This window comes from Sceloporus undulatus, chromosome 1, assembly GCF_019175285.1.
Source record: "Sceloporus undulatus isolate JIND9_A2432 ecotype Alabama chromosome 1, SceUnd_v1.1, whole genome shotgun sequence".
Classification (NCBI taxonomy): Eukaryota; Metazoa; Chordata; class Lepidosauria; order Squamata; family Phrynosomatidae; genus Sceloporus; species Sceloporus undulatus.
The window spans coordinates 214,328,030-214,351,396 of NC_056522.1; the positions used below are offsets into that span (position 1 = coordinate 214,328,030).

Genomic DNA, 23,367 nt, shown 5'->3' on the forward strand with positions numbered 1-23,367 from the left:
AATAATAATAATAATAATAATAATAATAATAATAATAATAATAATAATAATAATAATAGACTGAAGGATCATTAAAGAAAGGATATGGAATCCAGTAGAGATGTGAAGGCCTGGCGGGGTGGGGGTGGGGTGGGGTGGAAATTAAAAGAAAGAAAGAAAGAAAGAAAGAAAGAAACCAACTCTGTTTTCCCCAAAGCATTCCCCCCCCCCCAAATTAAAAAAAACGAAAAAATGTTCATATATTTGACCTCCCCCCCACATTATTTATGAAGCAAGTAGATTTTTATGTAAGGCTATTTGACATCATTGCAATTCCTGGTCTTTGTTTTCTGTTCTTTCTTTCTTTTTCTTTCTTTTCCTTCTTTCTTTCTGAACTTGAAGCAAGTGCTTTATGAATGCTAGGAACCATGAAGGGCTAGACTGGAAACAAAATCTTTTTAATTGCTTTACTGAAGTTGGTGGTTTCTTCTGTTGTTCTTTTCCAGGCTGTTCATAAATTAACAAAAGAAAAGTTGTAGTTCAGGACTTTTTAACAGCCTCACTTTTAACAATAAAAATAAAAACAAAATAAAATAAAAGAAAATAAAAGAAGTAAATTATATTTATTTTCTGAATAAACTGTACCTGTAATTCTTCACCTATTATACTTTTATGCAAAGCCAAGTTATGCATAATGCATTTTATGTTCCTAAAGTAACAAGGAGGCTTTCCATCTACAAAATGTCTTCATACTGCATTTTTTTCATTTTTTATAAAAAATTGAATAATTTTCTCTCTCCATGGCTCTATAACTTCTGAAAGTTTTACATCTCTAGAAAAGAAAAAGCCCCCCTATTCCAAATCTGATCTTTTTAGATCAATACACTGTCATTTTTTCTGTAAGTTCTCTGTATTTAAAGAGATGAAGTGGATTTTCCCTCATATCTAGATCTCCGTATTATGATAACACACAGATGTGCCTCTCCAAGGGAGTCTCTGAAATCCCTTTTAACCTCCAGCAATTATGTTCATCCAGCTGGACTGTTAGATTGGATGAACATGCCTTAACCTTGTTACTTGCCACACTGCCACTTAGAAATAAATCAGCGTGAGCCTCTACTTAACAATTTTTCTGCCCGATGGGATCAAAAGAAAACTGAAGGGGCTGGTTTTATGTATTTTAAAATGAAAGGGTTTTTTTTTTAGTCCTGCACCTCCCTATTTCATCTAGACTTTACTACAAAGGGTTGGAGAAAAATATGTCTGCTTAAGTGAGGCTAATATCATGTAGAAAATATACCCAGAACATCATTTACCAAAATACAACTAACCATGTTGTGCAATCATGTGGTATACCCAGTTGGTAATCTTGATATCAACACCATCCTCCCCACTGAGAACGTCGGCCCAGTTTTGCAACTGATCTAGTCTAAGAAAGCAACTTTGAGTAGAAATGGTAAATACTGGTTTTAAAAAGAATCCAGCCTTCAGTCAGCTCAGGAAATTTTGCTTTCTGCATCAAGGGACAAGATGACATCCCCACCTTTCTACCTACAAGCTGACCACTGAATCGTGCATCTACAGTGTGGCACGAAAGCATCCTCCATTGCATCTGAGGGCAGGAAGCTTGCTTAGGGAAGGCAGGACAGATGATCTAGCACCCACAGAACTATTCTTCTGCCACCTTACCACTGATCTGTACCTTCCCTAGCATCTCCTAGATGAGGAAGCAGCCTCATTATGTTCTGGGTTGTGACAAGGTAATACAGATGATTGGCTTACTAACATTGTTAAATGCCAAAGGCAAAAATAGTTTCTTTAAAAAAACAAAAACACAGCACCTTTACACCAACATGCCATCTTGAAATATCACTCTGAACACACCCAATCTCAACTGAGTTTGGAAGCTAAGCAGAATTAGGAGATGTTAGTAATGGGATGAAAGACCACAAAGCAATATGAGGGATGTACAGGTAGGGTTCGGACAGAATCCTGCCTGAAACCCTGAAAAGCCATTGCTTCCAGACACTGAAATAGTGGTCTGATTCAATATAATATAGTTTCCTATTTTCATTAACAGCCTTTAAAAAAAAAAACCTGACTTCTGTGTAAAATGATTATTCAGGAACTATGAGGCCCCAGATTATCTTGTACATCCACAGGGTGCACATTGGCCTCCAACAGGCAGAGTGCTTTAGGTAATTTGACAGAACTGACAAAAGCTCTGCTCAAGGAATATTCACCATATTCTTCAACCCAGAAATGAGAGAGATGCTAGTCCTACCCCACTTTCCTCTCATGGACAGCAATGTATCTAAACAGGTTCCTGTTCACATGAGCAAGAGCCCTGAATCTTGCAGGTATTGCTTTTGTGGAAAGGATCCACAGGAACAGGAATCTTGCCTCTTAAAAATGGTGCTTTTTTTGAAATGTGAAAAAAGTGATGACAGCAGAGATGAGACTCCAGGTTTGAAGAAAGTATGGTGAATAACACCTGTGTAGGGCTGAAGGTAGATCTGCTCTATAATCTGATTTCTCCTTTTCATTATGTTAATTATTGCCGTCTGGTCCTAATGTTCTGTGCATTATAAGACTGATGGAGGCCCATTGCAAAACAGGATTGCCTCAAGATGCTTTGCTGCCAGGGGCAGAGAAGAGATAGTGCCTTCCAATATTACCAAAGTCAGTTTGCATAGAATGTAAGGCAGACATGTTATTTTGGCACAGATGCTTCTGCTTATAGCTAGCAATACAAATGTCACAATAACAAATTAAACAACTGAGCATTGCTTGCCCTTTCTTGCCTCACTCTGCCTAACAATAGGACCAGCCCTTCTACAGATCATTAATATTGTTGTCTGGTGAGGGGGGATCTCCCATTGCAACTGAATGGATCCTTCAGATTGGCTCTCTTGCTTCTCTTTCACAGTCTTCTCAGTCTATTAGTATATTGCTGGGAAGGCACATTGTGATTCAATTAGAGTGACTTCGGGGGCATTTTTAGATTCAGAAGCAATGAAGATTTCAAAAATCTGGGAGGAAACTTCTCAGAAGTGAGAACAGAAGCACAGACCACTAAAGTGATATCAAAGACTTGCTTTTCTTATGGATAAATTGGCCGTTTCAGTTGAGCCTCGGAATACTGTTCTTGAGTCATTTTTTTTATGGGCTCTGCACTAAGGTTTCTGTTTGGAGATATTTTAAATGTGCTGATTAGAAAGACCAGATTTATATCTGGAGGGATGCGTGTATTTAAACAGGGAAAACCTTACAGGACAGATGTTGAAATTGGCTAGAAGAGGAAAGTCAGGCTTTATATTATGCAAAGTGGAGCGTGAACATTGATAGTAGGACTGTAGGAAGAGGATCCAGTAATAAATGAGCAAAATTTAAGGATGTGCCTCAGAAAAACACCATCAAAATGAGGACTGTGCATTTATTTTATTTCATTAAAATATTTTTGTTCTGTGTTATACCATAGGGTCTCAAGGTGGTGTGTGAATAAATGGCAAACATTTGCGTTCTCCCTGTACATTATACGTAGATGGATGAGTGGCTTGGCATCATTTTCCTTTACCAGAATCTATGTTTTTATTTAAGAATTCACAGCAACATGATGTTGTGGGCATTAAAGGTCATGAAACTGTATTTGTCCAGTGAAATTAGAATAATCAATCATATTCAGGCTAAAGTACAATGCTACTTCTGCTTAAAGGGCACAAAGGAATGAAAACTGGGAAAATTAACCAAAGTGACATTATATTTTACAGATATTTGTTCTTGCATGAACATGAGAATTACTGTGCAGAATCCATCTTAAAAGTCCATCTAGCTAAGCACTAGTCTCTATCAGGCATTGGCCAGCTTTGTGTGTGGGACTCACAAAGAGGTAATTGATAGAAATATTAATTTTCTTGGCTTGTTTTCAGGAAATAGTAATCACCACTTTTGTGTTTAGTTGTCATGACTAAAAATGAGCAATTTAAAATACTTTATAATAATATGGATTCCAAAGAAGCTGGTGATGCATCCTCATTTCATGCAAACACAAACAGACAGACAGACACTTTTTGTAAACCTTTTGTACAGGACAGATAAGCAATAAAGGTTTTCTGAGATAGAGCTGCCAGTGTGGGGCACTCAAAGAACGAAAACTGAAAAGAAGTTGATTAACTAGATGGCCTTCTAAGCATTTTGAAAGAGGAAGGAGAAAATATGACTCACATATAAATGCTCTACTGGTGGCAGCTGTATTCCAAAAAGTAACTTTCCCAAGATCTGAGTTTATAGAGAAAAGTAACATGCCAGATGTAAAGAATACTGGAAACGTTACTGAACTAGAAATTTAAGCCACTTGAAAAAAATTGGCTTCAATGTCAGTTTTAAACCCCCAAAAGAAGAATCACAGGAACTTTAAGTTCTGATCCCGAGAATTCTGTCAAGGACTCTCATGAGATTTTAATTCATAAAATGCTTTGAAGAAGGCTTGAATTGGTAAACAATTTTTAAATGAATTAAAGAGGATGATTCAGTTCTCACTCCGCCCCAACAAATAGAAGAGAGTTCTTTTCAGACAATGAGATAGAATTCCATTTATAGAATGAATTTTCCCACCTCTGTCTTTCCACTATTGTCCCTAACAGCAACAGAATCAATAAGAACAAGAACAAACCCTCCAGCTATCCAAATTTGGCAAAGACAATCACAATTAATTAATTCTCTTGTCATCCCACTTTTTCAGATGCTAAAGTATCCCAGTTTCTTTCTCCTCCTCCCACTTTCCCCCTTTGTCCTCAGCTTATTTTAGTTGCTATTGAGTTCAGTGTGCAAAAAAAAAAAACAAAAAACAACAACATTGCACTCAGTTGATGTAGCAGTGGGAGATTACTTTCCTCTTGTCTTTTTTTTTCTCAGTGGTTTCCATCTTGACCACATTCTGATGTTGCTTGGCCACATGTCCTGGTTTTCGTCTGAGAAATGGTGCGAGGTAGGCAAGAAAAACAGGGAGGAAGGGGGCAATAAGCTCTTGAAAGGCAGAGGACCCTTGGGAATGGTGTGAAATCTTGTCTTCAGCTTAATCATTTGTCCTATCTGCTAAAGAAAGAATTTCTTAGGATCCAAGGCTTAGTCCAGATGTGCCTTACAAAGTTTTAGAATTCTGGGTGTCATATGTAATGGTATTAGTAAAAGTCCCATAATATACCTTATGTTCTTTTAATTTTAGCTTATGAGCAGTTCTGTAACAACCTATACAGAGCCAGTGTAGTGTAGTAGAGACCAGGATTAGAATCCCTACTCAGTTATGAAAACCCACTAGGTGACCTTGAGCAAGTCACACACTCTCAGCCATAGAGGACACAAAGGTAAAACATCCTCTGAACAAATCTTGCTAAAAAGAACCTTGTGATAGGGTCACCATAAATCAGAAAGGACTTGAAGTCACACAACAATAACAAACTACGTGTTTAGGCGAAATGAGATTGTTTAGAGTTCTGCTTTGTGCACTGTGAACATACAACTTTTGTCAGTATATCTGAAGCAGTAAACTTCTCTTGTTTACAACAGTTCTTTAAAAATAGGATGTGAGGGCACGATAAAAAAGCACAAGTAGAAGCCTGAAAACAAATAATTGACTGGCTAGATCAAATCAGTCTCCACTCCCTCCAACACACACACACACACACCTAGCATTCATATCTATTAAACATAAAAAGAGCCCTGCTGGATCAAACAAAGACCTTTCTAAATCCAAGATAAAATTAAGTCATGACCCATTGAAGTCAGTGGGACATTGGTGCAACCTTCTAGCCTGGATCCTATCCAATATGCTTAGAGAAGACAAAGCAATTGGTCTCTTTGTGCAACCTATTACATAATTTGTGGAAGAAAGGATGTACAGAACCTTTTTCACAGTTTTAGCCAACCAGTAGCTAGGAAAATTACTTTTAAAAATAAGTAGCTTCCATTCCAAAAACCCAAGATAGTTACTTATAATACTATTTTTCATTTCTCACTCTTCAAAAGTAACTCAAGATAATAATAATAGTAATAATAATAATAATAATAATAATAATAATAATAAAATTTATGCCCCACTCTTCAGCCAAAAGGCTATCAGAGTGGCTTACAAATGGTTAATTAGACATTGATGATTTACAGTAGTTGTTTTTTTAAAAAAATAATCTAAATGCTACATGTTACTGACCTGTAGTACAAAAGACACCCAAGAACCGTGACTACATACACACTGTAATTATGAACATAACTAAAACTGGTTACAATTAACACTGCAAAACAAGTTAAGTCGTGTCTCTATTATATTTCAATCCTTAGTTTCTGTAAATGCCTTAATTATTGAAGAAAAGGGCTGGAATGCTGTTGGGCAGTTATGAATATGTAAGAGTTATGCACATGTGATTTCTTTGTATGCCCAATCTCTACATAGCTCCTAGTTTAGGGGCTAAATTTGTTGTTTGTTGATAATTGCTCCCAAGTTGACCTGAACCCATGGAGATCCTATGTATGAGAGAACTCCCAAGTCCTATTGCCCCCCACTTTGCCAAGCATTATAGTCTTTTCTAGTGAGTCTTTTCTTCTCATGATATGGCCAAAATATGACAACCTAAGTTTTGTCATATTTCCAAGTGGAGTTCAGGCCTGATCTGCTCTAGGGTCCATCCATTGGTCTTTTTAGTGGTCCATGGTATTCTCAGAACTTTTCTCCAGCACCACATCTCTCTCTCTGTCTGTCTCTCTCTCTCTCTCTCTCACACACACACACACACACACGCATGCATGCCTTTTTCACAATCATACACAGAAATGAGAAATACAGTGGCATGGATAATACTAAATTTGGTATTTATTGATATATCTTTACACTTCAGAATCTTGCCTAGTTCGAGATGCTTGCTACATAGGGACCATGAAGGACCCCCGATCTTCACTTACCAAGAAATAGTCACTGCAATAGCTGGGGTCTTTACTCCTGTCGATCAAGAAGCAGCTGGTTGAAGGGTCCACCCACTTCCTTCAGGTGAGCAATCAGGTGCTAGAAGCAAAGGCCATGTTTCTAGCTGTTGCACCAGAGATCATTTATGGGAGGAGTAAGAACATCAGCCAGCTGCTTCCCAATCAACAAGGAAACAGACCACCATTGACCACACTGGTTGATTCCTGGTAAATGAAGATTGTGGGACTTTCATGGTTCCTACCTACATAAATTGGGAACTTTGTGGAGATTGTACATACAAAACAACCACAATTGCATAACTCTAGGTTATATATTCATAACTGCACAACAGAATTCCAGCCTTTTTCTTCAATAACAGGCCCCATTGATTGCAGGGGCTGCTTCACAATAAGTGGTGATTGAAGGGATCAAGATGAGAGTCACTGTGTAGCACTATAACTATGGTGTTTATGCATACATAACTCCCCAAAGAGATTCTGACCAACAATTTGTTACATACAACTCATTTTATTTTTAACAGGTATTTTTACTTTCAAGTACTGTGCTGAACACATATAAGAAGGCAAGGAAATTATAAAGCTCACTTACGGAGGTCATTAGTTTGATTCTTCTCAATTTGTTCTTTGAGAAATCTGAGAACATTGCCAGTAAAAAATGCTGTTCAATAGGTTAACTTTTTCCCCATTAACCAATCTTGGTAGCTCAGATCAATACTTCATTGGCATTTTATTTCTATGAATACTGAGATAGGAACACTCAAGGAAAACAAACATAATTTGAAGCTCTTGATATTGATCGGTCCAAATCAGAGGTATGAAAAAGAGCAGTCTGTTGACATTTTGGCTGAGGTTTCGACTGAACCAATAATTTAATCTGAAATCTTTCCTTAGTGAGTATCCCGACTATAATTAGGCTGAAATATTATAGGAGTGCTATGATGGAGATTTATTGAGAATTGATTTTGTGTCCTAAAATGTTTCTCATGTTACATCAAGTTGCTTTTGTTGGTGAGGCCCTCCAGATGTTGTTCGATTGCATCTCTCATCATGCTTTACATTTGACTGTGTTATCTAGAACCGATGGGAGTTTCAGTCCAATAATAGCTCTGGTTTCTGGCATCAGGTATCATATTCACTTCCAGCCCTTCATAGCAGATCTCGAACTAGATTTAATAAAACTTAATAAATCTTTTTTAAAAATCTGTGGATAAAGAGGGCCAGCTGTATCACTGAAACCTTTGCAATGAACTAATCAGAGCTGAGCATACTGAGTTGTTGGAACATCATGAGTATGGCTACAGCTGTACATCTCAGCAGATAGCAGAAGTGAAAAACCTGAAAAAGATAGCATAATTTCAAAATTTGAAACATTTCAAGAATATGAATTCAGATTATTCTCAAATGATTTGTGGGTGATTGTTTTATAGAAATTAGTTTAAAAGCAATAAATATTAAATTTAAGGAAAGGAATAATAGAAACTAATATATCAGTTTGCAATATATATAATTTCTGCATGCTGGTCATCATCCAAAGGCACTTCTGCCCACTCAGAATATTAAACATGGTTATCCAAATACCTGTCTTGATTCAGACTCTTGAACCATGCTCCATGTTCTTGATCCTTAACAAGCAAAGAGAGATTCAGTAGGAAGAGAAAATGGGAGAAAATCCATTCCATTCCATTCTCAGGATTTAAACCCCTACTATTGTTTTCCAAAATCACTAAACCCAATAGTATTCACAGTTGCGAATAATGTTTAGAAATAGGAAGAATATGGACCCAACATTTGGGATGAAAGTTTTCTTCAAAAAAAATTTGAGAAGGTTTTTTCTCCTTGTCCAAAATTATTTTCTATTCCAGTATGCTACATCCAGGATAAACCAGTTGAGCATTGTCATTGTCTTTCTTTGCTGGAAGAGACCATGTTTGTTTTCAAGTGGATTACAGAATGCAGCATCCACATGTTCTCCAATTACAAGTCAATAAGCTAAATGACACTGTTGGCAGAGAACAAAGGCAGTGTAGAGTTTTCTCTGCAGATACAGGAGCGACAAGATTGTTAGGAAACGCAGTGTTGCATAGTGGTTAGAGTTGTAGTCCCCACTGAGCCATAGAACTCATTGGGTGACTTTGGGCCAGTCCTATTCTTTTACCTTGATCTACCTCTCACGAGGGTAATGCAAGGATAAAATGTAGAGAACAGCCATGCAAGCAATATATAATATAATATAATATAATTTAAATCCTTTAGAGTACTATATTTTGACCTAAGACTGCATCCACACTGCAGAAACAATCCAGTTTGTCACCACTTTAACTGCCATGGCTCAATGCTATGGAATTCTGGGATTGACTCAGGCTTGCATCCTTCTGAGGTCACTAAAACGAGTACCCAGATTGTTGGGGGCAATTAGCTTACAGTTGTAAACTGCTTAGACACTGTTAGTTCAGTATGAAGCGGTATATAAATAAAGCTGTTTGTTTCAATGAGGTCATCTCTACAATGTTCCAGATGGCCATGCAAAATAACTTTGGTAGAGTAGGGTAAAGCATCTCCTTGACTCCACCTTGTGCACACCTTGTGACATCTTGTGCACTAGGAAAAGAAGCTGAGAGTAAACTCTAGTAATACCTACCCCTGCACAGAAAGACATCTGTCTGTAGAACTGTTCCATAGGGTTGGGAACTCTGAGTGCCTTGGGGTTTTTTCCTTGCACAGAGAAGCTGTGCACGTGTGCATCAGTGTTACACCATACCCTACATCAGTACCCAGAGAGCAGGGAGATAGCCAGCCCATAGTCAGAGGGTTGGACTAGTCTGTATGGCTTTGCAATCTCCCATGGGGGTGCTTTCAGTGCATGAGGTAAGTTCTTTAAACATGATGAATATATGTTTGTTGTACACTGGGGCATATTGGCTTCACTGTTCTCCCAATGGAATAGTTCTGTTTCTGTTATAATAGATTATTTTTCATAGTAAAAAAAAACTATTTGTTGTTGTGTGCCTTCAAGTTGTTTCCAACTTATGTCGATCCTGAGGGAAACCCATCATGATGTTTTCTGGGGCTCAGAGTGTATGACATGCCCAAGGCTGCCCACTGGATTTCCATGGTGGGGCAAGGAATCGGACCCTGGTCTCCAAAGTCATAGTCCAACACTCAAACCACTACACCATGCTGGCTGTCATGATGATGATGATGATGATGGTGATGGGGATGATGTAAAAATAATAATGACAATTACATTATTTAAATTAAAATTAAAATATGTACTCATAAGCATTTTGCCAATTTTGCACATCTCCCGTTTATTATCTACTCCCTTTAGCCTTTTTTCTATCTAGGCCACAAATAATTCATTTTCTGAATAACTCTGATAATTAGGGATGTCTTGTTATTATAGTAATTATTTTTCTCTCCACTAAATGTTGCTTTATAATCCCTAAATTGCAGTACAAAAGACATTTACTGAACTGCCAGATAGCAATACATAAAAATTCTTAGAGGCGCTATTTTTTAAATTAAAAAAAATTATAAGACAGGCTTTTTAATTGCTATAATTGGGGACACTTATGAACATAGCTTTGTATACCCTCTTGACTTCTATTATCATTTCCTTCAGCAAGATTTGGAGAAGCACTGTCGATGTAAACGATGATCTGGAATGTATCTATAGGTGTATTTTCTACTCCTTTTCCATTCTTAGAGTAGTCTGGCTGTCAATCAGTTAAAGGAAAAGACTTAGAAACAAACAAACAAGCAAAATACTATGTCAGTCACCAGAATTTAATGCAATTTAACAGAAGGAGAAGCAAACAACCCTCAACCACCAGAACAAGTACAGAAAGATCTAACAACCAGTTTCCACTCAGTTTAAAAGGACCTTCAAATAGCAGCATTTTGACATAGTGTCTAAAGGCAGAAAGGGAGGGTGTCAAGCAGATATGCTGAGGGAAAGAGTTCAGGAGAAGTTTGGTACCACCATTGGGAAGTCATGGTTCAAACTACCTCACTGCTGGAGCTTGAAAACATTACTTTTTTGAGTGCAACTCCCCAAGTCACCCCAGGCCTCGCAGCAAGTGACTAGGTTGGCTAGAGGATTTGGGGAGTTGTAGTCCAAAAATGATATGGCATTGAGAGAAATATTCACTGAAGGTTTATATTGCTTTGCTATAATTTCCTTGAGGTAAGCCCTATTAAATGAAATGGAACATACTCTTGTGTACATATGATAGATTGTGTAAGAAGTTCAGGTTACACTGTGGTTAAATGCCAGTACTGCAGCCGCAAGGTCTCCAAGATTGACTCAGCCTCCCAACCTTTCGTAGGTCAATAAAATGAATACCCAGTTTGTTGGGAGCAATTGACTTACAGATTGTAAACCGCTTAGAGAGTGCTGAGTTCATTGATATGTGGTATAGAAATGTAACTGCTATTGCTATTGCTATTAAATGTTCAGGTGTATTCAGAGGAGAGAAGCAGCCCCCAAAGTAATGAAACACACATACATATAGTATAGTATAGTATATGATATGTGCCTTCAAATCATTTCTGACTTATGGTAACTCTAAGATGAACCTATCATGGGTTTTTCTGGGGCTGAGAGTATGTGACTCATCGAAGGTCAACCGGTGAGTTTCCATGACTGAAATGGGAATCAAAGTTTGGTCCACTGCTCAAACCACTAGGCACCACTGGTTGTCATAGTACAGTACAGTACAGTATGGTACGGTATAGTATAACAGATTAGACTATAGCATATTATATACAGTGGATCCTTGTTATACGCTGGGATTTGGTTCCAAGATTCCCCGTGTATAATAAAATCCATGTATGCTCAAGTCCCATTAGATATAATGACATAGAAAAATGGTGTCCCTTATAAAAAACAGAAAATCAAGGTTTGATATTTGAAATTTATACTTTTTTTGAACATTTTCAAACCGTGTATGCTTGAACCCGTGTATAACAAATCCATGTATAAGAAGGGCCGACTGTATTACATTTCCTGTCTTTTTCCCAGTATGAGACCCAGTATACCAGGTTGTTGCCCTGATTTGAGTCAAAAACTAGTTCAATTATTTGAGTTGTGCCCTGGTTCTGTTCAAATTGATTCATCCCTGATATTTTTAAAAAGCTCATTCAAAAGTGTTAGTGCCTTGGACAAAGAACAAGAAAAAGAGCCTGAGAGAGGAGAATATAACTGATCATAGATTCCTCATCCTCCTTTCTCCCCAATCCCTGGTGAGAATGTTGTGCAAGTTTAGAAGCTGGAACTATTAATAAGGAAAATGCATCTCCTGTCTTCATTCTGGTATTTGCCTTATATGTAGTCTGGTTGTTAGGCTCCAGAGGAGATAGTTGGCTTTCTCTGTCTTTGTAAATGCCTTACTGGTTTCCCATGACATTCTTGCAAACAAGCTTGTAAAATGTGGGCTAGATAAGGTAACTGTAATTGGTTGACTGTTTGAACCCAAAGGGTGCTCAACAATGGCTCCTTTTCATCCTGGAGAGAACTGACCAGTGGGGTCCCATAAGGCTCTGTCCTGGGGCCAGTGTTATTCAACATCTTTATCAAAGATCTGGATAACAGAATTGGGGGCATACTTATCAGATTTGCAGATGACACCTAATTAGGAGGATTAGCTAATACCCCAGAGGATTGGATCAAAATTCAAAATGACCTGAATAGACTAGAAAGCTGGGCCAAAGCTAACAAAATGAATTCAGCATGGAGAAATGTAAGGTACTGCACTTAGGGCAGAAAAATGAAATGCACAGATATAGGATGGCTGAATGAGATTACATGTGAAAGGGATCCAAGAGTCCATGTAGACCACAAGTTGAATATGAGTCAACAGTGTGATGTGGCAGCTAAAAAGGTCAATGCAATTTTAGGCTGCATCAATAAAAGTATAGTGTCTAGACCAAGAGAAGTAATAGTGCCACTCTATTCTGCTTTGGTCAGGCCCAACCTGGAATACTATATCCAATTCTGGGCACCACAATTCAAAAAGGATGTTGAGAAACTGGAGCGTGTCCAAAGGAGGGCAACTAAAATGGTGAAGGGTCTGGAAACCATGTCCTATGAGGAACGACTTAAGGAGCTGGGGATGTTTAGCCTGGAGAAGAGAAGGTTAAGAGCTGATATGATAGCCCTGTTTAAATATTTGAAGGGATATCATATTGTTTTCTGCTGCTCCAGAGAACAGGACCTGGAATGATGGATGTAAGCTCCAGGAAAAGAGATTCCACCTCAACATTAGGAGGAATTTTCTGACAGTAAGGGTTGTTCGACAGTGGAACACACTTCCTCAAAGTGTGGTGGAGTCTCCCTCATTGGAAGTCTTTAAACAGAGAGGCTGGATGGCCATCAGATATGCTTTGATTGAGAGTTCCTGCATGGCAGGGGCAGTTGGACTGGATGGCCCTTGCAGTCTCTTCCAACTCTATGATTCTATGATACTGAAGCCACTTGGATTTTCAAAATTTAGCCTTTCAGACATCTCCTTCAGCAGCACTAGATGTTGTGTCCAGAAGTAGAAGTGTGTCAGTCACTGTGATCTCAACTGTACTGGAAAGCTTGGTGAACTCCTGGTGTTGTTTGACTGCTATTCCCATCATCCTGTATCAGTGGCTGTTCTGGCTAAGGCTGTCCACACATTCCTCACACCTGAGATAACTGTTAAAGGGCCAAGATGACCTGCTTGTGAGTCAAATTACATATTATTATTATATTTATTTTTTATCCTGCATTTCCCCCAAATTGGCTGAATTTCCTCCCAAAATTCAGAGGAAAATGTATTACATTGAACTATGACCACTCCATGTCCATGCTCTGCTTTTTGAAAAATGATAAGCAGGCCAAGTAGCATAATGAAATATATGATAAATAGAAAAATAGATACACACACACACACACAAACACAAACATAGAGACATACACATGCGAGGGCAGTTTTTCATTTGGTCCACAATCATGAAAACAATAATATAACTCTAGACAATTGCCGCATCATCCCTTCCAACACTATCCTTTGCTTGTATGCTTGGAAGTAAATCCCATTGCGTTCTGCAGAGTATACTCATAAAGAAGGGTTGTAGTCCTAGAGCATTTTGTAGGCAATACGAAATATTAGCTTTTTATTTTCATGTCTGTCAGAAGTAGTTATTGCATTTGTATAGTTGTAATAAAATCATGAAGGGTTTATCTTTTTCTGCTTTACAACTGAGGATACCACCCAATGTGTTTCTCACTCTTTCCCTTCCTCCTATACTACTGAAAAATCTCATTATTCTGAGGAAATGTTCTAATAGAAGGGACTGCAGTCTGACAATCTCACAATAACTTCCTTACAATCTTCTTTTTAGAAGATCACCCACACTTTTTTAAAAATAGGCCCATAGCCAGACACTTTGAGATGAGATTGCTTAGTATAATGAGGCTACTATAGCTTCATGAAAAGTGGGTGAGATGCAGCACTTGTAGATACCTTACATCCTGCTGACATGCTTGGATCCTACATCCGGAAACAAACACACAGCCCTCTGAGATGAATGGCCACTCTGATAAGAGAGATGTTTGAAATGACAAGTCATGTCAATCCCAGACGCCAAGTTTTTAGCACCATGGGATGATTTCTTGTGATTTACAGAGGTCTAATCTGCACTGTAGAAATAATGCAATTTGATACCACTTTAATTGCCATGGCTCAGTGCTGTGGAATTATGGGATTTGTAATTTAGTAGGACACAAGAGCTCTCCGACAGAAAAGACTAAATATCTCACAAAACTACAAATCCCAGAACTACATAGCATTGAGCCATCACAGTTGATGCAGTAACAAATTGTGTTATTTCTGCAGTGCAGATTATACCAGAGTCAGGCTGTGGTGATGCTTCAAGGGTGATGTTACAAGAATCAACCTCTGATGATGTTATTAAGCACAGCACATTAAATATCAAGCATAGATGCACATTCAAATTAAAACCACCAACTTGAGCAAATGAGGAAAATGCATGCACACATACCCCACTACACATTTCAAGGCAGTGCTCTCCTGAAATTCCTATCTCTCTCCTGAGAAAGAAGGGGTGAAATGCTGAGACTTCAATCTAGGGCCAGCCCTGAGATCTGACAGCTTCTCAGTTGCTAAGCTGGACCTCCATGCCACACTCCCTGCCCCCATCCCCAATGCCATTCTTGTTGTTTTGTAGGTTGTATTATCTTTCTGGACCACTCTGGGGGAGGGGGGAAGCACCAAAGAGATCATTCTTGCTAGACAATATCTTCTCTGATAGCTCTTGCAACTGCTGGCCCTGTTATCAACCAAGACCTTTGATATCAAGATTTCTTTCAGCTCCCGAAGCTCTGTTTATTTACGATCCTGCATGGCAAAGGGCATTTGCTGGTCGTGATCATCTCTCTTTCATTCTATTTTAAAACTGGCATTTTCAAGGGTTAGAGTGAGGAAGCAGGAACAAAAACACTCTCAGCTGCCACTAGAAGTCATCCCCAATCAGAACCAAGGGCACAGAGCTGTCAGAATGTGTGGGAACAAAGGTAAAGGCAGGTCAATATAGTCAATGAAGTCTGGGGGATCACTAAGTAGATATGAGTGTGCTAACACTGAAGGAATAGTCTAGCACAGTTAAATCTTGCTCAGCTATTCTATTCAGCCAAATGTGATAGCCTTCCTATAATCCACTGCTTGGAAATGTTACAGGGGATTCTGGGAACCATAGTCCAAAAGGGTACTTTCCCAAGCCCTGCTATTATCTGTATCACAGCGGCTGATGGCCACATCCAATTCCCCAAAGCCATTTTTATGGCCCATGAACCTAAAATGAACTGTGTTAATTTGCAGACATCCTTCAGGAAGCTAAATTTGGATGCTTTGTACAGCTTGGGCCAAACATACTTAATACTAACCTGTAATTCTGCTATACCCCATCCCAATGCATATCAGGGGAAACCCATCTATTTTTCTTCTTGCAATTTAGCTCCCTTCAAGCCCCATTCCTGACAAGAGACTGTGAAAAAGATGGTCCAGCTATGAAAGCAGAAGAGAAGAGAAGAAAAGAAATCCAAAAGTCTTTGCACAGCCACTAGTCAGGATATCTATGAAAGCCTGGGGCTTGGGGGAAGGGAAATTGCAGGAAAAACAGAAACTAGATTGTCAGCTGCCAAAAATCCACAACTTCACCCTTCAAATCTTTTGCCGAAATCCTGATTAGAGGCTTTGAAAAGCCATTTCACTTTTCCCGTAGCCCCTACTCCCACTAGTTTGACCACTGAAACCTCTTTTCAAAGCCTCTAGCCAGGATTTCTGTGAAAAATGGTGGGGGGAGATACAGATGTTTGACAGATGACAATCTAGTTTCTGCTTCTTGTGCAACTTTCCTCAAGCCCCAGTCATTCCCAGAAATCCTGACTAGAGAGTGTGAAAAGACTTTCTGTTTCCTCTCCCCCACCTTCACCCTCAGCTGCTTTGACAGTTGAAACATCTTGTTCACAGCCTCTTGTCAAGATTGAAGGAAGTTGCAGGAAGGAAAAAACATGCTGCCTTCAACAGCCACAGCACAGAGTGAGTTGACTCACTCTCATAACTCTAGGGCTGCTCCTGTCAGGGTCATAGTACAGTACAAGGGGAAGGACTACACATCTCACCACAGCCACATCTATGTGCTGTAATTCTGATCTTGACTGAACTGCCTTACACCTCATGTTTTTACAGGAAGTTAATAGTTCATGTATTAAGCATGTCATTTCAAATTTTCTCAGTTTTGGAAGCCTGGATATTATCACACACAGACAAGATAAGGAGGAGATTGCTCCCCCATCCTTATCCCGTTTTTGTCTGCGATCCCTCAAAAGGCTTTCAGATTGCAGTGCTATTGTCCCATCATTGAAACGGCATTGCATTAATGCAAACTCCCATTAATGCAAAATGTCAGGCAATGCTGCTTCAATGATGGGACAATGACGGAATCTGTGCGAAGTTGTTTGAAAGTCTTTTATGCAATCGTAATCAATCACACTTTCTGGATGGGATAATGACAGGATAAGCGTGACATCATATGAAAATCTTCTTGCGATCACACTATAAGAACAGGAAAAGAAAGGGACAAAAATATTTCATCCCCCGTCTGATAATCTCTCCTGAAGAGATAGCTGCAGATTTTCATAGGAGAGATGGGGGGAAGGCGTAGACTGTCAATAGGGTATCAAGATCACTGCAACTATATGAGGCTCAATTTCAGCTGTGATTGCTCTAAGATCAGTCAAGAATATTGTCTTAGCACTATTTTCACAAAGAAGTGATGTGTAACCCACCCATGGAAGTTTTCTCACTTTCTTTCCCTCTTACACCTCCTTGGAAATGCCCACAAAACTAACCTCGATCGCTTTTTGTCTGGTGCAGATCAGTTTAGTACATTAAAAAACGGGCTGGTCTGGAGCTAGAAATAGGACAGACATTGTATTATGAAACTGTTTGCCACTCTGACACAGATGCAGCAAGGCAAGTGCCTACAACATGTTGCCCAAGCTACAGTCAGCTTTTATTCAGAACATCAAGGGCCAGGCATGTAGACACATCTGAGAGCTGGATTTGAATCCTAGTATTAGCTGTTTTTAATTGATTTTGTAAAAGTAGTTTTCCCACCAAAATGTGCATGCTATGCAAACATGAATAAAGTGAGATAAATATTCTACCCTTTTCTTAGTACGATCATGAATCCAAGAATCAGGAGTATTTCTTTCTTTCTTCCAATGTAATGTACTATGTACAATAGCTGACATTCTGTGGCATTATCAGAGACCTGCAGATACCATTTTTTCCAATATTTCATTGTGTATTTTAAATAAATGTTGATATATTGCCACACTTTCCAAACATGAGCCTCTAGATAACAGCTTCTATCTTGGATGTTGTGAGCAAGAGGGTAAGAAGAGGTTATGGAGATAAAATTTAGGATGCTGTAGGGTCTGGCATCTCACCTTTGTCTCCATCATCGATCTTGTCTGTTGGTTGTGCTTCTTTTATTTTTTTAAAATCTAATTGCTTGGCTCCCTCCTGTTCATTTGATCTTTCCATTTTCCACAGCAGTGAAGTTGCAATTCTTATTCATCATTTCTATTTACCAGTCAAGGTATATTGAGATCAATGTTGTCATTTCATTTTACTGTCATTCCTCATTTCCTTTCCCTCTTTGACATGTGGAGTTGAATTTGTGGATATATATTTGAAACAATCTGAAGAATTAGTGAAGGAAAACAATGCAATGTTTCTAAGAATAGCTATGGGTCAGTGACTTCCATGCCAGTGGGGTGTGTGAATTTACTCTGCATTTTAAGTTGAACTTTAATGGATCTGTCCAACATTCTATACCTACTTTAAGGGTAGCTTTAGCACCTTGGACAGCTCATTTAATTTTGAACTATATGAGGGGGCTAATTGCTCTACTGTATTGCTCCTGATGCCACTTCTCTCCCTCAATTCTTCCTCAATTCTCAGAGGCCTATCAGAATGTGTAGGTCTTTCTCTGCCTGCAGAGAGACAAAAAGAATGCCACTTTTAACACTGTAGAAGTTCCAAAGCCTATGGGCAACCACTGAGAAGGCCTTTATCCATGTTTCTACCAAATGCATTTGTGAGGGCAGTGGGACAGAGACAATGACCTCCCCTAGCAGATCTCAAAACACTGGTAGGCCCATATAGGAGAATGAAGTCTGTCAAATGTTCTGGACCTGAGCTTTATAGGTCAAAACATGCACTTTGAACTCTGCTCAGAAACAGACCAGCAGTCTTTGGAGCTGTTGCTCTGTGAACACAGAATCATAGAATGGTGGATTGCAAGGTATTGGCAAGGGTTCCCAAAGCCCCTAAGAATTATCTAGTGCAAGTGCTACCAACATGCACTCCAATTTTTCCCAAGGGAAAACAGGGGACATGGACAAGCAACTTAAGAATATGGTCAAGTTGATAAAAGTTATTAATGAGGAAGGACAAACTGGAAGAGGCTGCAACAATTTGCTTTTGCTGAGCACCCTGGGAAGGGCAAGGCTCTACCCTTTCTTGTCCTCTTGTCCCTGTGAGTTAATTGAGAAAAAAAACTAATTTTGAAATTTGAACTCAAGTTTGCAATAAGTAAGATAAAAACAAAGGGAGAAGGTGAGAGAAGGAGAGAGAAACTGGAACATTAAAAAAGAAGCTGAAAAAGTAGAATGGCAGGGGATTAATCAGGATTGTCCCTGCTGAATTGGGAAAGTTGGAGAGTGCGTTCCAATTTCATTTCTGAAATTCTTGTGATTGGAGAGGAGGGCAGGGCTGACTGTCTAGGAACATAAAAGGAAACAGATCAAAGGCCTGTCTGCTTCAGCATTCTGTTGTTCTCATACTAGCCAAGTGGTTGCTTATGGGAAGCCCACCATCAGAAAAGGATTATTGTGTCACCTTCTGCCCATGTTCCTCACTCTTTTCAACCCCCTGCAAGCAATTCTAGTCACATGAGGTTTTCAACAGAACCTGTATTACTTCAGAATGTAGATGAACGTTTCATGACTGAACTCACTCCAAAACAAAAACAGCTTTTGTCCTCATGTAAGATGACCCAAGTCTAGCTTGTACATGAGCCTTTTTTCTGACTCGTTATTTTGCAATTCGGAAGAATCTCCTCACTTGCATTCCAAAATCATCCCTCCACTTCCAGGTGTAGACTGTCTCGATTTAGCTTTGCAATGCAGACACATCAGTTTTGTAACCCTGGGTTTCTATTACTGAAGGTTGTAGTTGAGAAACCTCATTTCAAATTCCACTGAAACTTTCTAGAGATATCTGGTTGACTGATAGTTTGGGTTGCAAGTTTCCCCCCCATAACAATTACTTTAAAATAACTTCAGTTAGCTGTAAATAATATTCAGAACAAATCATATATATATGATTGAAGAGTGAAGTGTATTCTTTTTCTTATCTTAACTTTTTTGTTTTAACTTCTTGCACAGTACAATACAATGTTTAGCTGATCTTGTTTAGTATCTGTATATATCTGTCTCTCTATCTATCTAGTTATCTGTCTTGGCAGCTAGATTACAAAGGAGTGTTATATGCTCTAGGAAGAGAGGAGCATTGAACTGGCCCAAGTATTCATTCAGTTTTGAAATTCTTTCTCAGTGCTTAATTGAATAATTAATAAGCATTAAGCCAATAAGCATTTCTCTAAGCAGTGTTTAGAATTTAGTTCATAGCAGCATCTATATGGCATATGACAAATTCATAATGATACCACCTGATATTTCAGTCCAAGAGACTGCTTTTTGTTTGTTGTTCTTTGCCATCATGTTGACTTCGATCTAGAGCAATCCTAAGAATGAGAGACCTGCAAGAGCCTGTGATCAACTGCCCTGCTCTAGTCTTGCAATCTCAGGACTGTTGTTTCCTTGGTTGAATCAATCCACCCATCATGCAGTCTCCCTCTTTTTCTACTGCCTTCCACTTTGCTCAGCATTATCATGATGATTTTCTCTATGACCCCTTTCATTTATCTTTTTTAGCAGTCTGTGTTATCTGCTAGAATTCTTCTCCAGCAACACATTCCAAATGAGTTGATTTTCCAATTGTCAGCTTTCTTCACTGTCCAATTTTCATACCCATTTTGATTAGTGATTGAGCCAAAGTATGTTGTTGTGTGTCTTTAAGTCATTTCCAACTTATGGCGACCCTAAGACAAAGCTATCCTTGGGTTTTCTTGGTAAGTGTCATCAGAAGGGATTTGCCATTGCCATCTCTGAGGCTGAGAGAGTGTGATTTGCCCATGGTCATCCAGCGGGGTTCCATGGCTGAGTTCCTGGTCTCTAGAGTCATAGTGTGCACAGTATCTTAAAGTATTTCAATGACTTTATTGCCCACTTTAAAATTATGGAAATTATCTATGGTCATTGTGTTTATTTTCTTAATGTTTAATATAATCCTGCTTTTGCACTTCTTTTCTTAACCGTCATTCCAGGTCTTTGCTATTTTTTTGACTATTGTTGTTAACTGCCCTTGAGTCAACCCCAACTCATGGAGATCCTATGAATGAAACATCTCCAGTACCACCTATCCTCCACTACTTCTGGTCCCAAACCAGTGTCTACCATCAATAATGGACTGGATGAGGGCAAACAAATTGAAACTCAATCCAGGGAAGATAGAGGTGCTCCTTGTCAGTCGGAAGGCAAATCAGGGAATAGGGATCCAGCCTGTGTTAGACGGGGTTACACTCCCCCTGAAGATGCAAGTTCACAGTTTGGGGGTACTCCTGGTCTCTGCTCTGAGCCTGGAGGCCTAGGTCTCTGCAGTGACCAGGAGTGCTTTTGGGCGTTTAAAACTTGTGCACCAGCTATGCTTGTTTCGTGAAATGCCAGATCTGCCCTTGGTGATACATGCCTTGGTTACTTCAGCTGGTACAAAGAGATGCAGTCAGCTTTTTAACAGGGGCAGGTTACAGAGACCACACAACACCCCTGTTGAAACAACAACACTGAATGCCAGTTTGTTTCCGGGCACAATTCAAAGTGCTAGTTATGACTTATAAATCCCGATATGGCTCAGGTCCAGGCTATTTGGCAGATCGTATCTCTGTGTATGAACTTGCCCAGGCTCTGCAATCCTCAGAGGAGGCCCTTCTCTCCATCCCACTGCCATCACAAGCATGGTTGATGGGGACATGAGAGAGGCCTTTTCTGGGGCTGCCCCTAGACTGTGGAACCCCCTGCCCAGGGAGGCCAGAATTGGATGCAAGCTCCAGGAAAAGAGATTCCACCTCAACATTAGGAGGAACTTCCTGACAATAAGGGCTGTTCTACAGTGAAACAAACTCCCTCAGAGTGTAGTGGAGTCTCCTTCCTTAGAGGTCTTTAAACAGAGGCTGGATGGACATCTGTCGGGGATGCTTTGATTTAGATTTCCTGCATGGCAGGGGGTTGGACTGGATGGCCCTTGTGGTCTCTTCCAACTCTATGATTCTATGATTTTTAACATTTTTATCTTTTTAATTGTATTTTATACTTCTAACATGTAACTTGTTTTAATACTGTAATAATTTAATTCTATTTTAATGTACTATTTTGTATAGTTTTAACTGTATTGTTTTTAATGTTGTGAGCTGCTCTGAGTCCCAGTTTTGGGAAAACAGCAGGAAATAAATAAATAAATATACTCTGCTTAGGTACTGCAAATCCATCCCCAGAATCTCTCTGACTGAATATCTATCTGGCATCTAGTCTTCCTCTCTTTCTGCTGCCTTCTGCCTTTCCTAGCATTATTGTCTTTTCTAGTGAAACATGCCTTCTCATGATATGGCCAGCCTCAATCTGATCATCTTGCCTTCCAAGGAAATATTGGGCTTTATCTGCTCAATGACCTATTTGTTTTTGTTTGTGGCTATTCACAGTATCTTTGGGCCTGTATAGACAGGCCAAAATAAAGCTGCTTCGGATCACTTTGGAGGTATGCTGTTTAAATGACACACGCATCTTAAGAGGCCAGAAGCGGCACCAAAGCTGCACTCCAGTTCTTAGAACTGGAGCATGGCTTTGGCACGATTTCTGGCCTCTTAGGACGCATGCATCATTTAAACAGCATACCTCCAAAGTGACCCGAAGCAGTTTTATTTTGGCATGTCTGTTTGGGCCCTTCAACACTATTTCCAGCACCACATCTCAAATGCATTGATTTTGCTCTTGTCTGCCTTCTTCACTGTCCAGCTTTCACATCTGTATATGGTGATGGGGAATACAATAATCTCATTTCAAAAGTAATTATTATTTGAAAAGTATGCTCTATTTTTTAAACAAAACACTAAATGAAATACCAGAGGAATTGTACATAGAATTGTTCTCAAACTAAAAATCTAAGTCTTGGAGCACTGGTAATTTTTTATGATATGTAGTGTGGGAAGACCTTTCACACCTTTCCCAGCAGAGAGGGTGAGATCCCCTTAGATTGGGTTGCTTGTCCCACTTGCTCCTAGAGGCAGGAAGACAAAACGCAAAACAAAAGATTTTCCTGCCTCACTCTTGGCAGGATGTGGACTTTCCTTCTCTTCTTTAAGATTGAGACTGACCAAGTAATTGATGAATTGCCATATAACAAGTGTTCTAATAATTTATATATATTGAATTCATGTATAGCAGAGTTGGAGCAAATGTTTGCAAAATTTGCCTAAAATACATTTTAATTTAAAAAAAAATAAACTTGGTTTAGAATATGAAATTTTACCTGTTCAGAGATATGCCAGCTGCAAAACTGAGCCAGTTTCACAAATGCAGGTAGTGACATCAAATCAAATACTGGCAGCAATCAAATATTAAAACCAAATATCCATGTCAAATAAGAACTGTTGCAATCAGATTCCATGGAGTGTGAATCACAC

At 39.1% G+C, this 23,367-nt stretch overlaps 1 protein-coding gene and 1 long non-coding RNA gene across 11 annotated transcripts in view; one reads left to right on the forward strand and one right to left on the reverse strand.

Annotated features, from left to right (window-relative positions):
• KCNH7 (potassium voltage-gated channel subfamily H member 7) overlaps positions 1-23,367 on the forward strand; it is a 395,432-nt gene that overhangs the window by 78,336 nt on the left and 293,729 nt on the right. The gene's annotated exons all lie outside the window — the stretch shown is intronic.
• LOC121918710 overlaps positions 6,930-23,367 on the reverse strand; it is an 80,459-nt gene continuing 64,021 nt past the window's right edge. Inside the window, exon 3 of the long non-coding RNA XR_006101284.1 lies at positions 6,930-8,286. This is a non-coding gene — a long non-coding RNA (uncharacterized LOC121918710). The remainder of the gene's footprint in view (positions 8,287-23,367) is intronic.